This window comes from Suricata suricatta, chromosome 8, assembly GCF_006229205.1.
Source record: "Suricata suricatta isolate VVHF042 chromosome 8, meerkat_22Aug2017_6uvM2_HiC, whole genome shotgun sequence".
NCBI classification, from domain to species: domain Eukaryota; kingdom Metazoa; phylum Chordata; class Mammalia; order Carnivora; family Herpestidae; genus Suricata; species Suricata suricatta.
The window spans coordinates 65,683,394-65,702,590 of record NC_043707.1 but is presented as its reverse complement, the minus strand read 5'-3'; the positions used below and the strand labels follow the sequence as shown (position 1 = coordinate 65,702,590).

At 39.5% G+C, this 19,197-nt stretch overlaps 1 protein-coding gene and 1 pseudogene across 2 annotated transcripts in view; one reads left to right on the top strand and one right to left on the bottom strand.

The window, feature by feature from the left end:
- DIPK1A (divergent protein kinase domain 1A) overlaps window positions 1-19,197 on the bottom strand; it is a 95,926-nt gene that overhangs the window by 56,585 nt on the left and 20,144 nt on the right. Inside the window, exon 1 of one of the 2 annotated variants that reach the window (XM_029946567.1) lies at window positions 4,010-4,027. The exons of the other annotated variant lie outside the window; for it this stretch is intronic. The gene's annotated coding sequence lies outside the window, so the exon portion shown is untranslated. Of the gene's footprint in view, window positions 1-4,009; window positions 4,028-19,197 lie in introns of those variants that run through there. 2 annotated transcript variants of the gene reach the window in all.
- Window positions 9,614-9,885, top strand: LOC115298157 (annotated as a pseudogene).

Sequence of the window (19,197 nt, the reverse complement as noted above, 5' to 3'; positions counted from 1 at the left end):
TTTTTATGGCTCTTGCTTTCTAAACTAGTGTGAGTTTTTCTCTTTTTTAAAAAAATTTTGATGTTTATCTTTGAAGGAGAGAGAGAGAGAGAGACAGACAGACAGAGCATGAGGGGAAGAGAGAGAGAGGGAGACACAGAATCAGAAGCAGGCTCCAGGCTCTCAGTTGTCAGCACAGAGCCTGACATGGGGCTCGAACTCACAAGCCACAAGATCATGACCTGAGCTGAAGTTATATGCTTAACCAATTGAGCCACCAGGCACCCCTAAACTAGTATCGGTTTTTCAACCAATTTTTGTGCTGTGTATGTGTGTTTGTAGACATACACCGAAAGGTTAATTTAACAAACATGAAATGGTCCCTCTACTATTAAATTTCATTTTTAACAATGGAATCACTTTTACTTTTTAGTTATAAAAATAGTAAATGCTCATTGTCAATCTTAAATAATTTATAAAGGATACAAATAGAAAGAGAAAGGTTTCCTGGAGGATTGATAAAACATGTCACCTCCTAAATTTGAGTTTACATAAGTGTGAAATGTGATTTAATGATCAGAGGCTCTAAGATAGCCCATGAGGAACCCGTATGGCCTGACAGAAGTCCACACTACCTCCATGGAAGGAAAAAATATCCAAGGAGAGGGATGTACAAGGTGAAGACCAGTGGGACAGGAAAGGAGGTCGGGTCAACACGTCCCACAAGGGAAAAAGCAGAAGTGGTACATTTTTTAGAGATAAAAGGAGAGGCTAAGATACTCTCAGTGTAGTCTAGACTGAGGGGCTTGGCAGAAATACAGGGACCCACTTCAAATAAGCATAAGCAATCTTTTAAGCAAAGAGTTTCTAGAAGTACATAAAAATAAAACTAATGGAAAACATACAGAGAAAATAAATTTGTCTCCTGCTTACACTATAAAGCTCAAAGATAAATGTTTGTTGGTCTAACTTAGAAGGCCAGTTCTTGACTAGAGACTATAGAACATTAAATAGTTTCTAATTTACAAGTCCATTCCTCAATTTTGTAGCTAGCTCTGATGGAAATTTTTAATGTTTTTTAGTTTATTTTTGAGTGACAGAGAGAGAGTGCGAGCAGGGGAGGGTCAGAGAGAGGGAGACACAGAATCCGAACATAGGGCTAGAACCCACAAACTATGAGATCATGACTTGAGCTGAAGCCAGACCCTCAACTGACTGGAGTCGCCCAGGTACCCCCGAAATTGTTTCTCTTAAGCCAAAAATCAGGTTGCCTCTTTTTAACCCTTTCTTAATCATTCCTATAACCCAATATCAAGATTGTGCTGACATACTGTCTTTACAAATTTCGTTTGCACTAGTCTGTAGATTGGTTGGTAAGTGCTCTAAGCTGTGTGGGTATGTTTTGTGTCCTCCATAAGACTGTAAACTCCAGGAAATGTCTTCTTTTCACGTTTATCTACTAATACAATGACCACTAAAATGAAGCTAGATGATCACAAAACCTTATTTATTAATTCTTAGGGAAGAGGATGGAAAATAGCAATATATGGCTTCACACTTGGATTATTAATACCACCAGCTCTACTGGATTGTACATTCTCTTAACTAAACAGATGCTTAAACATTAAAGACCACAGCCCAGAAAACACTGCCTATTAGCCTCACTTCATCTCCCAGCCCAGCCTACCCCATTCCCACTCAACTGAACTTCATGCTGCAGAGATACCAGAGTACTAATGTTTCTGAAACACACAAGTGCTATTTCATATCTCGAGGGCTTTCACATGTTTTCTTCTCTCAGGAGTACGCTTCAGGGAGCTGAGCATCTGGATTATCTTTCCATACTTTATAACCCACTCAGAAGCCACCTCCTCCAGGACCCCGATGTTCACCCTAAAAACTGTATGATGCTTCCTCCTGTTCTATATCCATACCTGGAACAAAACTTCTACTGTTGTATTGTAATTAACCTACTATATGTACTTATTCCATTAGACACAATTCCACGCTTGGTAAAGATTTATCCAGGGAAGGAAGAATGAGAGGAAAGAATGTACAAATGGAGACCAGGAAACCCAAGGAAGTTTCTGTGACCTCTTCTGAGCAGGAACCATGTCTCACTTATCTCCATATCTCTAGGGAGTAGGGCAGGTCTTAGAACATACAGCACTCACCAAATGCTTGATAAATTTTTTGACATAAATCTTAAAGGAAAAAATAAACCAGTTGGCATGGAATTCTTAAAGGAAAAACTGCCATTAAGCAAAACAAGGAATTGTTTGAGCCAGATCAATTGTGGTGCGCATAAGCATAGTGGGAGCCCAGCTTGAGATTCTATGAAATCTTAGTGCCAAGAACTAAGGTAGGCACTTGGAATTCAAAAATGCAAGAAACACTGGGGCGCTTGGGTGGCTCAGTTGATTTAAGTGTCCGACTTTGGCTCAGATAATGATCTCACAGTTTTGTGAGTTCGAGCCTCATGTTAAGCTTTGCAGTGCAGAGCCAGCTTGGGATTCTCCCTCTCTCTCTCTGCTCCTCCCCCACTTGCGTTCTGTCTCTCAGAAAAATAAATAAACTTAAAAAAACATGCACAAGACATGATTCTCTCCCTGAAACGGCTTGTAGCTGAGATGGGGAATCAGGTTCACTAAAAAGATAATCACCATATATAACATGATAAAACCTATGTCCAGGACATGTTCAGAATACTAGGATATAAGAAAGATATGTACGTTATCTAGTTGGAGGTGATGGTTGTGGGGAGAGGGAGAATTTGGGAAAACTTCCTGAAGAAGATGGTCCCTGGGCTCTTAGATGATCAAGGCATGCCTTAATATGTCTGGTTGGTGGGTGTCCATGAAGGGGACAAGTTGCTCTATGGCTCAGGTATTCTCCTGGGAAATCACTCTTTCTAAGGGGAACCAAATCCTAGCACATAAGCTACGGTAAGGACAGTGAGTTGGTGCTGGAGAGGCAGGCAATACTGTGTGTGTCTTCAACTGGACCAGAGGAGGAACTAAAGAGAACTGGATCTCAGAGGACATTGTACATCAGAGCATGTGAGTGGCAGAAGATTTTACCAGAGTAGCCCGAGTGTAAGAGGAAGGAAAGAGGTGTGGGATGTGGTGGCAGACAGAAAAACATTCAGGGATCCAGGCTGGAGGAAATGGCTACCCACGAAGTAGCCCAGAAAACTATATTCTAAGGCAGATTTGAGGTATTCCTGGTGACTCTGACCTAGCTGGGAAAGAGTTTGGAAGAAACCAGAGTTTCCACAGTTGGGAGGCTAATGTAAAGTCAGAGAAATATTTACTTGCTTCTGTTATGGACATTTTATTATTATTATTTTAAATCCAATGTTGCTTTGTCCTATACTGCATAAGACAAGTATGAGCCACCATCCCAGTCCACAAAGAGTTTACAACTGTGTTGAGAAAGCAATTTTCTTTTCAAGTCCTATAGAAACACACTCAGGATAGAAAAATTGTGAAAGATTTCCCAGAAAAGGAGGGAATGAAAGCAGAAAGCAAAGTTGAGAATATCAGACTATGTCTAGAGGATATTTACAGAAAATATACTTGTTTAATAATCTGAAGTAAAATAAGGTAGCATATACAGACTTATTAATTAGGAGAGTTTGATGGAAGAGAGTTAAAAAAAAACAATGAGGCGGCAACGTGCTACATTCTAAATGCCCTTGAGGATAGTTGGAGAGTGGCAACCCAGGAACCAGAAACAGGCAGGCCAGTGTCTGTGGGGTAAAGTCTCAGGCAGGAGGTCTCAGGAGTAAGAACAGTCTGGAGAAAGATAATTCCTTAGGGCTGGGCGGTGGGCAAGCACTGGATCCAAAGTGAAAGGCCTACAAGATTGTGACAGATGAGGTTAGCGGGGGTGTCTGGAAAGATTTCCCGAGTCAGAATAAGCATATGCAGAGAACTCTCCAAGGAGACTTCAAGGAAGAGGTGAGCGGTTAATGATTCCTAGCTAGAGCAGACGAGACTCCCAACAAAAGTGCTTAAAGTTAAATTACCTTGTGTTGCCCAGTGTTGGCAGGCAGGGAATGATCATGTGGAGCTGTCCAGAGCCAGCAAGATACTAGGCTTCTGCTTTTATCTTCAGATATCTGAGAAGCAGGGGAGACCTGGCAGGCTACTATTTGCTAGAGATGGTGACTGTTAGGTGTGGGTGTGGCTAACGGTTTGATCTGCCCCCATTTTCAAGTCTCAAATCAGGGTAGTTGCTAAGAAGCACAAGGAAGTCACTTACAAAAGGTACAAGGCAAGAGACCAGGACTTCTGATCTCAACCTCTTGATTCTCCTATTACCTGGAAATCATCACACTTGCAGGAATCAGAATGCCCTCTTATTGTTTACCTCAGGCTGGAAGCCACTGCACAAGGGTATTAAGATGTCACATTTGTCTTATGGTTTACTTTTAAAATTAAAGAATTTTGAAGACAAAAAAAGGTCAATATTTTAAATGTCCCCTTTTATGTTGTTTTAGCTAATGCTGTATTTTGAATAATATTTGTATTCTCTCATTAAACTGTTTAATGAAATCTTAATTGTTTTTGGCTCTCTCTTTCTCCACTATTTTTTGTGCTTTTTTTTTTCTGGCTTAGTAATAGCATTTGATCAAATTTTCTTTAGGTTTTTTTCCCCCCACCGGAAATAATAAATGCTCATTTCAAAAGCCGAAAAATAAAAGAAAGAAGTCATAGTCTTGTAGTAATCATTTAACACTTTGAAGTAGTTCCTTTCAGTCTTTTTTTCTGAGAAGCCTCCTTTTTCTTTAATTACTGTACTGTAATATTACTTATTTGAACTTCTGGATCTTGTAGTAAACAGGGCCTGAGGGAGAGGATTTTCCAGATGAATTGTTTGTGCACAATTACACAATTCTGTCCAGTGGGAATAACAACTCATGAGGAAATTGTTTGCTTTTAAGTTTGATCCAGATACCACAAGATACACATTCTTTCAGATTCATCAGCGTGCTCCCTTCCATCTGTGTGGTTTGCTAGGATGAGGCTTGTACTAAGAACCTGTGTGGCCTCTGTTTACTGGCAGTCCTTTAGGAACTCTGCCAGGCCTTTCATAACATATATTCTGTTCTTAAGTTCTTCATTTTTATTTGTTTTTCAATCAACTATATATTTTTTCTTCAAGAGGTTATGTGAAATGTCGGCATAGTTTTGAACCCTGCCTGGCATACAGGAATGTCTGTCCCCTTCGTGAATGAGACAACATGCATCTAGGCGCCACACTGTAGTCGGGTTCTCTCCTGAACACGGGCTCACCTTCTGACTTCTGATATCATCCATAGCTACCATCTCTTCCACAGATTTTGTCTTTTATTCTTCCCTATGTTCCCAGAATATTTCTCAAATGTGTTTTCTACATCATTGCTTCAGCATACCTCAGTGTGAATTCTACCTTTTACTGCCTCCAATTCGTATTTCAATTCTGCTGCTGCACGTTCAGTGTACCTAAACCTATCCATCCTGACTGCTCCCTTTTCATCTCAGCCTTCTCATTTCTTATGCTTTTATGTTTCAGTTCAATACAGGCCAGGTCTTCCTGCATCAACAAAGAATAACAGAAATGTTTTTAAATTGCTTATACATTTTATACTAAATGCTTTTCAAACTTGTTCTTCCTTGAATTCTTTATAATGATGTTCCCCTTCATTTGTTCTAAAAGTGTTGTGAGTCCTAGGAGGCGGAGTTAAGATGACGGAGCAGTAAGAGGACCCTTGGCTTGTCCCCTCCCTCAGCCACAACTAAATAAATATCAAATCAAATTGTTCTGACAGAACAAACTGCACAACTAGAGGGGGAGAAGAGGCCACATCATGGAAGGTAGGAGGTGCTGAAGCGTGGATGGGGGGAGAAATGGACTGTGGGTGCTGTGGAAAGGAGAGAGCCTAGGTCACAGAGTAGGGGGGGGAGAGAGAGAGAAAGAGAGAAATAGACAGACAGAGAGAGAGAGAGAGAGAGAGAAAGGGGAGCCAACTGAGGATCACACAAGGAAAACACTTTTCAAAGCAAGGAAAGCACCTTCCAAAGCCATTGATTAGGAAAATAAGAGAGTTGATTTCATGAATTTTTACAACCAACAGGGCTCAAAGACTGGAATTTTAGAGGTCCATGGTATGGCCGGTGTGGAAGCCAGAGGGTACTGCAGTGTTCCTGTGGAGGAGGGCAGATAGCTCCAGGGCAGATGGCTGAGGATCCCCTGGGACACACCGAGAGAGACTGTTCCGCTTTCTTGGAACACATCTTGGAGATGACATTGCTTCTCCAGGGACAAAAGAGCCAGGGACAAAAGGTCACCATTTCTCTCTCCTGCTCCTCAGCATAGGTTCAGAGACACCTGCTGAGGGCAGCTAGCCTGGACACTGGTTCTTTGCTATGCTTTACTCCAAACCCCAAGCCCCTGCACTTTAGTGCTACTGTCCTTCTGGGGCATCAGTCCCAGGTTGTTAAGATCCTCCTCCAGAGATCAGTGAGGGTCCCCACCACATGAGGTCCCTGAAGTTTGGAGTTTTAAAACTCAGTCAGCCTGCCTGGGATAGAGCCCAACATGCACTGTGCTGCCAGGCAGGCAGACAGCCAGGACAGATAGGATGAAGGCAGGGATCTGAGGGACACCTGCGACACATGAGGAGAGATTGTTCATTCTCCTGGGAGGGCTTCCTGGACAGTAGTGAGCACAAACTCCCCTCTCAGGGGGTGAGGGAGGGGGATGGCACCATTCTCTCCCCTACCCCTCAACATAAACTACCTTCAATAAGTAGCACAGTGCCAAGTGGCCATAAACAGCTTATACCAAGCCTCGCCCCCCTGCACTCTGCAGGTGTTGCATTTTTCAGGCAAGTGTGCCTAGGAACCAGCACAGTGGGCCTCTTCCCCAGACGAGCAGCACAAACATCCTGTAACCACCATGTCTACTGACCACAACCTTCTGCAAAGCTTTAATTCTAGTGGAAACAACACCAGATCTCATTTAATAAGCAGATGAGAGCACACCTCGTTAGAACTTGCCACACTCTAGCCAAGGTCCAAACACTCCCCAATGAAGGCAAGGAGAAACGCTGCAGAAAACTGACCTGAGGGAAAGATCAGCCAAAACACAGCAGCAGTGTACACACAACATACACTAGAGAAACTTCCTGAAGTGCCAGGCCCTGGACGTATATGACCTCTTCTTCATAAAGCCATTACTATCAGGAGAGGAAACACAACAGGCTTTCCTTTTTTTTTTTTTTTTTTCCAAGTCACACATGCAAAAGCAAAGGGCGGTTTTATTACGGCTTAAGCTTGGGCTCACAGACTTCACCAACGCAGTGGATCCGTGCTGAGAGTCCCGAACAAGGGCTGAGCAGGGTTTTCATGGGGTTTGAGAAGGGAGAGTTACAAGAAATTGTGACACAGGTACAGTGATCCAATCATTATCATATAACAGCACTGGCAACAACTTTAACCATACATTTTGTTTAGGGCGTATGTTACTTTTGGTGGGACCCAATCACAATATTTAGTGTTTCTTTGAAAATAACCAATTACAGGGTGGGCCAAGGACCCCCATGTGGGGTGAGTAACTGGCTAATCTAGTATTAAACAACAGGTAACTATCTATGGTTTCCATCTATAGGCCTGCCCTTAGGAATGTTAAGCATTTTAGCTGGCTGCTTCTGATTGGGTGTTACTAGGGTGGTTGCCTGCTGAGCAGTCTGTGCCCTTTTATTGTCTAATGATTCTGGGAAACCAAAACTTAGGCCTCCAAGAACAGAGGGGAAACTTAAAGCCTGTCATGGAGTCAGTTTGGTTCAGATCTGCGTCCCTTCATACCCCCTCTGTCTTGTAACTGACCCAATCCTGGGTCAGTCGAGTTACCATTGTCTTGGTTTAAGGCTTGATAATGAGCTCTTAAGACCATTAATTGAATAGCATTTACATACTTTTTGACAAACGCTATGATCTTATTAATGATACAAGAGCCAAATGTTACAAGTATACCAATTTTGGTTTTGGCTCCTCATTCTTGTCCTCTGTTGTGGTGGCCATGAACCACGGCTAGACTATCCTGTACAATTCCTGAGCTATTGGCATAGAAGTAACATTGTTCCCCTAAAGCCTGGCATAGGCCTCGTTGGTGTAAGGGGGATTTCTTACCCTGTAAAGGGCATTGGGAAGGAGAACTACCCAATTTCTGCCAATCTCCATGGTTAATTTGGTAAGGGTCTCTTTTAGACAACAGGCTTTCCTAACAGAGAGAAGAAAATAGAGATCTAGACAAAATGCAAAATGGAAGAAATAATCCCCAAAGAAAGAACAAGAAAAGATCATGACCATGGATCCAATAGAAAGAGATAAAATAATACGCCTGATTCAGAATTTAAAGTGCTAATCATAAGGATACTACCCTGGCTTGATGAAAGTACAGAAGACACCCAGGAGTCCTTTACCACAGAGATAAAAGATCTAAAAACTAGTCAGGCCAAAATGAAAAATGCAATAACTGAGATTCAAAACCAGCTAGATGTAATGACCACAGGATGGAAGAAGCAGAGGAATGAATATGTGATATAGAAGATAAAATTATGGAAAATAATGAAGCCTAGAAGAAGGAAAGAAAAATATTAGATCATCAATGTAGTCTTAAGGAACTCCTAAAGCTTAATAACATTCATATCATAGGTGTCCCAGAAGAAGAGAGGGAAAAAAGGGCATAAAGTTTATTTGAGGAAATTACAGCTGAAAATGTCCCTAATCTGGGGGAGGAAACAGACATCCAAATCCAGGAGGTACAGAGAACTCCCATCAAGATCAACAAAAGCAGGCCAATACTAAGACATATCATAAAGAAATCCTAAAAGCAACAAGACAAAAGAAGTCCCCAACTTACAAGGGAATACAAGTAAGGTTAGCACCAGATCTCTCCACAGAAGTTTGGCAGGCAAGAAGGGAGTGGCATGGTATATTCAATGTGCTGAATGGGAAAAATATGCAGCAAGAATAGGAGAGATAAAGAGTTTCCCAAACAAAACTAAAGGAGTTTGTGACCACTAAACCAGCCCTGCAAGAAATATGAAAGGGGATTGTGTGAGTGGTAAAGAAAGACCAAAAGCAACAAAGACTAGAAAGGAACAGAGAAAATCTCCAGAAACAACAACAAAACAAATAATAAAATGGCACTGAATTCATATCTGTCAATAATTACTCTGAATGTAAATAGACTAAATGTTCCAATCAAAAGACACAGGGTGTCAGAATGGATAAGAAAACAAGACCAGAGGCGCCTGGGTGGCTCAGTAGGATACACGTCCAACTTCGGCTCAGGTCATGATCTCATGTTCGTGGGTTCGAGCTCTGTGTCAGACTCTATGCTGACAGCTCAGAGCCTGGAGCCTGCTTCTGATCTGTGTCTCCTTCTCTCTCTGCCCCTCCTCCACTCACTCTCTGTTTCTGTTTCTCAAAATAAAATAAAGACATAAAAATTAAAAAAAAGAAAGAAAGAAAACAAGACCCATCTAGGAAGCAGAGAGGCGAGGACAACCCACAGACTAGCCAAAGCCCACGTGCCTCTACATCCCCACGCCCATTACCCACATCCTGCCACTGTCACCACCATGCCCAAGAGAAAAGCTGAAGGGGATGCTAAAGGAGATCAAACCAAGGTGAAGGATGAGCTACAGAGAAGATCTGCATGGTTATCTGCTAAACCTGCTCCCCAAAGCCAGAGCACAAGCCTAAAAAAAAAACCCTGCAAAGAAATGAGGGAATGTACCTGAGGGAAAAAGAGGAAAGCTGATGTTGGCAAGAATGGGAATAACCCTGCAGAGAATGGAGATGTCAGAACAGACGGGCACAGAAAGTTGGAGGTGCTGGAGATGCCAAGTGAAGTGTGTGCACCTTTGATAACTGTGTACTTCTGGCGACTGCAGTTTGAAATATTATTTTTTATGAAATTGTATAAAAATGCAGAATTTTGTTTTACTTTTTTAAAAGCTATGTTGTTAGCATACAGGACACTTCATTGTTGTTTGGAGGGAAGGGTATAGGTCTAATAGAATATCTCCAAAGCTAGATTGATACAAAGGCAAAAGCACCTTCCCCTTCTAGTTTTGAGAAACTTCCTCGTGATTCCCAGATAGAGGGATTCCTTGATGTTGACACACATTAGCCACCTTGACACAATTGCCTTGTGGTGTGGAAAAACCAAAATTTAATTTTTATGTACTCTTCTCCTTTTCTGCCATCAACATAGACTTGACTCCCTTAAACCCAAAGACCTGTTAGAACTTAACTGCAAGAAATGGTTCCCGGTATGTCAGGCAAACTGGACTTTATAGTGTCACCATTATGATTGCATCCTTCAAAAGAGTTCCCTTTCTAGTTAGCTATTGGATCTTTAGACTGAAAAGTATTCCATTTTCATTTCATTTCCTGAAAGTCACGGATGGGTTGTGAAAAATTGTTAAACAACATGCTAAATGTGAGATGTCAACCCTTACTCTAAACTTTCCCTATTCAGGGCATCAAATAAAGACTTCATTGGGTTTTATAGTACCTTTCAGATTTTGGTAGTCCACTGAAGAAGAGAATTTGAAAGTTGTTGTATACTGTTAATGATTATCTGCCTATGTCCTGCCTGAAATACCAGGATTGTTTATGAAAAGTATCTTTAATAAAGCTGGATACAGTTTGAAAAAAATAACAAAACAAGACCATTCTATATGCTGCCTACAAGAGACTCATTTTAGACATAAAGACACCTGCAGATTACAAGTAAGGGGATGGAAAACCATTTAGCATGCAAATGGATGTTAAAAGAAAGCTGGTGTAGCAATACTTGCATCAGACAAACTAGATTTTAAACCAAACACTGTAACAAAACAGGAAGAAGGGCACTATATCATCATAACGGGGTCTATCCAACAAGCAGATCTAGTAATTATAAATATTTATGCCCCTAGATGGGAGCACCAAAATATATAAAACAATAACAAACATAAAGGAACTCACTGACAGTACTACAATAATAGTAGGGGACTTTAACACTCCACTTACAGTAATGGACTGATCACCTAAGCAGAAAATCAGTAAGAAAATAATGACTTTGAATGACAGACTGGACCAGATGGATTTAACAGATATATTCAAAACATTTAATCCTAAAGCAGTAGAATATATATTCTTTTCCAGTGCACATGGGACATTCTCCACAATAGATCACATACAAGGTCGCAAATCAGACCTCAAGAAGAATAGAGAGACTAAGATCATACCATGCCTATTTTCTGACTACAACATTATGAAACTTGAAGTAAGCCACAAGAAAAAAACTTGGTAAGACCACTAAATCGAGGCTAAAGAATTCATACTAAAGAATGCATGGGTCAACCAGAAAATTTAAAAAGAAATTTAAAAATACGTGGAAAAAATGAAAATGAAAATACAATGGTCCAAAACCTTTGGAATGCAGTGAAATCAGTCATAAGAGGGAAGTATACAGTAATACAGGATTACCTCAAGAAGCAAAAGAAATCTCAAATACACACTCTAACTTTATACCTAAAGGAGCTAGAAAAGGAACAATAAATGAAGCCTACAGCCAGCAGAAGAAAGGAAATAACAAAGATTAGAGCAGAAATAAATGATATAGAAACAAAAACACCAGTAGAACAGATCAATGGGACCAGGAGCTGATTCTTTGAAATAATTTAAGAAACTGATAAACCCGTAGCCAGACTTATCAAAAAAAAAAAAAAAACCAAATAAAATAAAATCATGAATAAGAGAGGGGAGATCACAACCAACACCACAGAAATACAATTAATTATAAGAGAATATTATGAAAAATTATATGCCAATAAATTGAGCAATCTGGAAGAAATGGATAAATTCCTAGAAACATATAAACTATCAAAACTGAAATAGAAAGAAATAGAAAACTTGGGCAGACTGATAACCAGCTAAGAAATTCAATCAGTAATCAAAAATCTCCCAGCAGGGGCGCGTGGGTGGCTCAGTCAGTTCAGCGTCCGACTTTGGCTCAGGTCATGATCTCACAGTTTGTGGGTTCAGGCCCCACATTGGGCTCTGTGCTGACAGCTAGCTCAGAGCCTGGAGCCTGCTTCAGATTCTGTACCTCCCTCTCTCTCTGACCCTCCCCTGCTCACGCTGTCTCTCTCTGTCTCTCAAAAATAAATAAAAAACATAAAAAAAATTTTTTTTAAATCTCCCAGCAAACCAAAGTCCAGAGCCATATGGCTTCCCAGGGGAATTCTACCAAATATTTAAATAGGAATTAATACCTATTCTTCTCCTATTGTTCCAGAAAAAAAATGGAAGGAAAACTTCCAAATTCATTCTATGTGGCCAACATTACTTTGACTCCCAAACCAGATGAAGATGCCACTAAAAAAGAGAATTACAAGCCAATATCCCTGAGGAACATAGATGCAAATATTCTCAACAAATAGTAGAAAATCAAATCCAACAGTATATTAAAAGAATCATTCAGGGAGTGCCTGGGTGGCTCAGTCGGATAAGTGTTCAACTCTTGGCTTCAGTGCAGGTCATGATCTCGCAGTTCATGGGACTGAGTCCCACGTTGGGCTCTGTGCTGACAGTGTAGATCCCACTTGAGATTCTCTCTCTCCCTCTCTCCCTGCCCCTCCCCTGCTCATGCTCTTTTTCTCTCTCTCAAAATAAATAAGCAATAAAAAAAGTCATTGCTCTAGAGAATCTACTAGAGATGAAAAGATATTAGATTTCTTAAATAACTATCTACCATCTTCACCAGAAAATTTCAGACTTATATATCTAAGATGTGAATCTAATGTCATTATTCTGCTTAAACCCTTCAAGTTCATTCTGAAAGCCAAGGAAAGTAAAATGTAGTATTGTAAGAATAATTGCAGCAATGGGCATTAAGAAGACTGTTGTAATGAACTAGGCAAATTATGATAAAGACCTAAAATAAGGCAGTGGCTTTGGGAATAAAAGGAGATGACTCTAAGATCTGGAGACCAGATATGAAAAGCACAGAGACAAGGATTTACAGAAAGAGGAAAGGTAGTGATATTTACCAATCCAGGAAATATAGAAAGTGAACCAGTTTTAAAGTAAAGAAGGTAAGTATGATTTTGGATATGATGAGTCTGGGGTTGTGACAGGATTTCCAAGTGGTGAAGTCCAAGAGGTATTTGAATATTGAGGTTTAGAGCTCAGCAAATAAGTCATAGTTGAAATTATGAGTATGAATAAAGTCACGTAGGGCAAGTAAATAGAGAAGAAAAATAAAAGACAAATAATAAGATCGTGGGAATCATGAGCATTTAAGTAGTGAAAACAGTACTGCCCCACACACAAATAAATACTCAGAAATATGTGAGGAGAACTAACACAGTAGCATTACATAAATTAAGGGAGGCAAAACAAGATAGTAGATTCAAACTCAAACAGATCAACCTAAAATATGAATGAGCAAAATGCTGTTAAAAAGCAAAGATTATCAGCCTGTTAAAAAACAAAGATTCTCGCAGATAAAATCAAAACATAATCTAATTATGTACTATTCATAAGACTCACATCTAGTGTAAGAATACAAAAATGCTTAAAGTAAAAGGATGGAAAAAGTTAACACTGATCAAATACAAACTGAAAGCTAGTACTATCGGTGATAATGTAACTGTACTACTACCAGCCAAAACAGACCTCAAGGGATACATTCTAATGATAAAATAAGAAATCGTCATGCAATATAGCATTTTTAATTTTTAAAAAATTTTTTAAAGCTTTTTTAAAAATGTTTTTTATTTATTTTGGATAGAGAGAGACAGTGCAAGCAAGGGAGGGTCAGAGAGAGGAGGAGACGCAGAATCTGAAGTAGGCTCTAAGCTCTGAGCTGTCAGCACAGAGCCCGACGCAGGGCTCCAACCCACGAACTGGGAGATCATGACCTGAGCTGAAGCCGGATGCTTAACTGACTAAGCCACCCAGGCGCCCCAGCATTTTTAATTTTTTTAATGTTTATTTTTGAGAGAGAGGGAGACAGCAGGAGAGGGGCAGAGAGAGAGGGAAACACAGAATCTGAAGCAGGCTCAAGGCTCTGAACTGTCAGCACAGAACCCAATGCAGGGCTCAAACCCACGAACCGTGAGATTATGACCTGGGCTGAGGTAAGCCGCTTAACTGACTGAGCCACCCTAGTGCCCCAAAATACAGGATTTTTAGGTTAACAGGCTCCAGTTATACAACCTCAAGACACATAAAGCAAAAATGACAGAACTATAAGAAGAAATTGGAAAATTCAAAGTAATAGTGAGAGATTTGAACACCTTTCTCAATAATTGTTAGTATACGTAAACAAAGAAAATTAGCAAGACTGGAAAATATTTGAACAATATGATAACATGAATAGGAAACTTGACCTAATATAGAACATTTCACTCATTACTGCCACATATTTATTATTTTCAGCACACACGGAACTTGTTTTTAGTGCTAAGGTATAAATTTTGTCTCAATAAAATTCAAAAAGTTCAAATCATACAAATAAGCAACTAATAGGGAATCTATAGCCTTAAAGGCATAGGTCAGAAAAGAACTATTGAATACTGAAAACGAACTGAGGGTTGAAGGGGGAGGGAGAGAAGGAAGGGAGGTGGGGATAATGGAGGAGAGCACTTGTGGGGAAGAGCACTGGGTGTTATATGGAAACCAATTTAGCAATAAACTATTAAAAAAATAAATAAAATTTAAAAAATAAGTAAAAAATACATTAGCAAAACACACAAAAAAAAATAAAGGCAATTGAATGGGGAAAAAAGCTTGAAAATCACAGAGTCAAAAGATCTGAAGACACCTCACCAAAGAAGATATATAAATGGCAAATAAATATATGAAAAGATGTTTCACATCATACACTATTAGAAAATTGCAAATTAGAACAATGAGATACCACTATGTATTTATTAGAATGGCTAAAATTCAAAACACTGACAATACCAAAAACTGGTGAGGATGTGGACCAATCAGAACTCTCATATTGCTGATGGGAATGCAAAATGGTACACTCTGAAAAACAGTTCAGCAGTTTCTTACAAAATGAAACTTACTATATAATCCAGCAGTCATGCTCCTTGGTATTTACCCAAATTAACTGAAAACTTATGTCCACACAAAACCCTGCACATTATGTTTATAGCAGCTTTAGTCATAGCTGCCAAAATTTGGAAACCACCAAAACATCCTTCATTTCATGAGTGGATAAATAAAATAACATTATTCAGCTTTAAAAAGAAAAGAGCTATCGATCCATGAAGAGTCATGGAAGGGCCTTAACTGCATCTCATTAAGTGAAACCAATCTGACTAATTTCACCTGTATGGCATTTTAGGAAAAGGCAAAACTTTGGAGACAGTAAAAAGAACACTGGTAACCACAGGTTAGGAGGTGGGAGGAATGAATGGGTGGAGCACAGAGGATTTTCAAGCAGTGAATCTATTCTATATGATGCTATAATGATGGATATGTATCATTATACATTTTTCCAAATCCATACAATGTACAACACTGTATAAAAATGAACTCTAACACAAATTACAGACTTTGGATGATAATGAAGTATCAATGTAGGTTCATCAATTTAACAAATGCACTACTCTGGTGGAGAGCATTAGTAGTGGGGGAGACTGCATGTGTGGGGTATATAGGAACTCTACTTTCCAATCCATTTCACTATAGATCTAAAACTGCTATAAAAATAAAGTCTATTTAAAAAAAATAGCCAGGGGCGCCTGGGTGGCTCAGTCGGTTGAGCGTCTGACTTTGGCTCAGGTCATGACCTCATGGTTCGTGGGTTCGAGCCCCGCGTCGGGCTCTGCGCTGACAGCTTAGAGCCTGGAGCCTGCTTTGGATTCTGTGTCTCCCTCTCTCTGCCCCTCCCCCATTTGTACTCTGTCTCTCTCTCTCTCTCTCTCTCTCAAAGATAAATAAAACATTTAAAAAAAATAGCCAAACATAGATCTCAAGAAGTTAGAAATAACAGAAAAACAATAACAACAAGACAACAAAACAAAAAACATTGGAAAAAATAAGAAGTTTATAGAAGGAAAGGAAGAATACAGAAAAAAATAAAATAGAGACTAGCCTAAAGTAAAGATTAACAAAATGAGACTTTGTTCCTTAAAAAAAAAAAGTTCTGGGGCACCTGGCTGGCTCAGTCACTAGTGCATGTGACTCTTGATCTCGGGGTTGTGATTTCAAACTCCACGTTGGGAGCAGAGATTACTCAAAAACAATTTTTTAAATCTTTACTTATTTATTTTGGGAGAGCAAGAGAGCATGCACATGCACAAGTGGAGGAGGGGCAGAGAGAGAGGGAGAGAGAGAATCCCAAGCAGGTTCCATGCTCATAGCAGAGCACAATGCAAGGTTCCACCTCATGAACTGTGACATCATGACCTGAACTAAAATCAAGAGTTGGACACTTAACTGACAGAGCCACCCACATGCCGCCCCCCCAAATCTTTTTTAATTTAAAATAAAAGTTTCAAGAAGAACTAGAAAATGTGAATAGTTTCTACACCTAGAAACTGAGGAAGAAAAAAGTATCAAGAAAGCAAACCTGGTCAACAGTACCCAATAGCATAAAAACAAAGTAAACAATTATAATGGAAAACTGCCTGATTACTCTGGCCATAAGGAGATCACAGATTACCTTAGCCAAGAGCCATTTAAGTAGAATGGAATGAAGTAGAACTAGTTTCTAAATGGGGAAAAAAAATCCTGGAGATGTTAACATTAACGCTGATATTATATATCTGCAAGAAGCTTTTTTTTTTTTTTTTTACCTTTGCACAGTGTCTCCCGCATAGATGCTCAAAGTAGTATTTGCTGAATTCATTTGGAAGAGAAAGTATTACAGGTAGAGGGGTTTTAAATGCTTGACAGTACTGAGAACTGAATTAAGAATTAAGAGATTTCTAAACAGAGATAGAGCCTAATAAAGTTGATGTTTAAAGACTGTTCTGGAGGGGCGCCTGGGTGGCTCAGTCGGTTAAGCCTCTTACTTCAGCTCAGGTCATGATTTCATGTTTGTGGGTTCAAGCCCTGTGTCGGGCTCTGTGCTGACAGCTGGGAGCCTGCTTCTGATTCTGCGTCTCCCTCTCTCTCTGCCCCTCCCCTTCTCATGCTCTGTTTCTCTCTGTATCAAAAATAAATAAAACATTAAAAAAATTTTTTAAATAAAGACTGCTCTGGATTTGAGTTTACTAGCATGAGAGGGAATACTGAGAGCAGGGAGCCTATTTAGGACATTGTTGCAGCAATGTAGGGTAGCAAAATGCAGTAAGATGAAAAGTGAAATCTGAGAGATGTTATAAAAATGAAATTATTAGGATTTGTTAATAAGTGGATATGTAAGTTAGGAGAAAGGGTGTTAAAGGTCTCTGAAAGACTGGGGTGTCTGGGTGGTTCAGTTGGTTAGGCATCCAACTTCAGACCAGGTCATGAGCTTATGGTTCCTGAGTTCCAGCCCCAACATTGGACTCTGTGCTGACAGCTAGGGGCCAGTAGCCTGTTTCGGATTCTTTTGTCTCCCTCTCTCTCTGCCCCTCCCCTGCTCACATTTGGTCTGTCTCTTTCTCTCTCAAAAATAAATAAATAAATAAATAAATAAATAAATAAATAAATATCTAAAAGATTGAAAAAATTCAGAAAATGAAGAATGAGAATCATTGGTGTCATACAACGACCTTTTAACTACAGATGGTCCCAGATGTTCAACTTTACAATGGTGGGAAAGTGACTCAGTACACTCAGGAGAAACTGCAGTCCAAATTGCAAATGTTGAGCTCTTCCCAGGCTAGCAATATGCCAGGCTACTATTCTCTCTTGTGATGCTGGGCAGTGGCAGCCCTAGCTCCCAATTAGCCACCCAAACATGAGGGTAAACAACGGATACTGACATCCCTTCTGTACCCATACAACCAATGTTTTTCACTTTCAGTACAGTATCCAGTAAATTACATAGGCTGTTCAACACTGTATTATAAAATAGGCTTTGTAGCAGATGATTTTGCCCAACCATAGGCTAGTGTAAGTGTTCTGAGCACGTTTAAGATAGGCCATGGTAAGCTATGAAGCTAGGCGTGTTAAATGCACTGTAGACTTACTATGGGTAGATCAGGATGTAGCCCTGCTAAGTCGAATAAGATCTATATATGCAACTATATATGCAATAAGATTTATTCTTATGGCCTAAGAAACTGATACTTAATTTTCAGCATTTAAATTTCAGTCACAAACTTTCTCAAGCAAATAAATTTTAAATCCAGTTGTTAAGAGGGATCTTTACAAATGAATAAAAATCAGTGACAAATTTGGTCAAATTCAAATACTTTTTTCTTAATTTCCAGAAGGCAAGATAATGGGATAGTTTTGGAAAATCCGTGGAAAATGCCACAAATAAAAGTTTTTTTTAAAAAAAACAATTTAAATTTAAAGCAATTTAAAATTTTAGCATGAGAAAGTCAAATGACAAAATTGCAAGACTTTTAATACTGTATACATATATCAGAAATTTTCAGTATATGTAAACACACACATCACTATACAGTTCAAATTCATTTCTAGAGTCAGCATATACTGTGGAAGGTTTCTCACCTTCCTTATTTCATCATTTTGGCTCACCTCCACCCTCAAAACATCTTGAAACATAGATAGTATGGAAACGAATGAACATAAGCTGTCTTGGAGAGTATTTAGAATGAAATAGCTCAGCACTCTTTTTCTTTTCCACTAAACCATGCACTGCACCACAAAATGAAAACAGACATCTCTAGGGATACAGATTTGCCAAGAGTGTTTCTGGCACAAATAAAAGTTGGCTCTTCTCCAGACTTCTATACATGGACAACAGTGGCTGCTCTACAGATGGAGATTGATTGCTGGCTGGCTAGTCTGTGGTTACTTAGTAGTGTCAAGATAAAGAATATTATGCACAGATCATTTTCATGTCCAAAGACTTCTGACAACAAAATTGCTCTGCCTAACTTCTCACATTCTGCAATAATGAAAGTTATTTCAGACAGTTACAATTCTAGCCCTCATTCCTTATTGCACAGACAAGCAAACAGAAGACCAGGGAAGGTAAATAAACTAAAATCACACAGCTAGTTGGTGACATTACAAAATCCGGTTC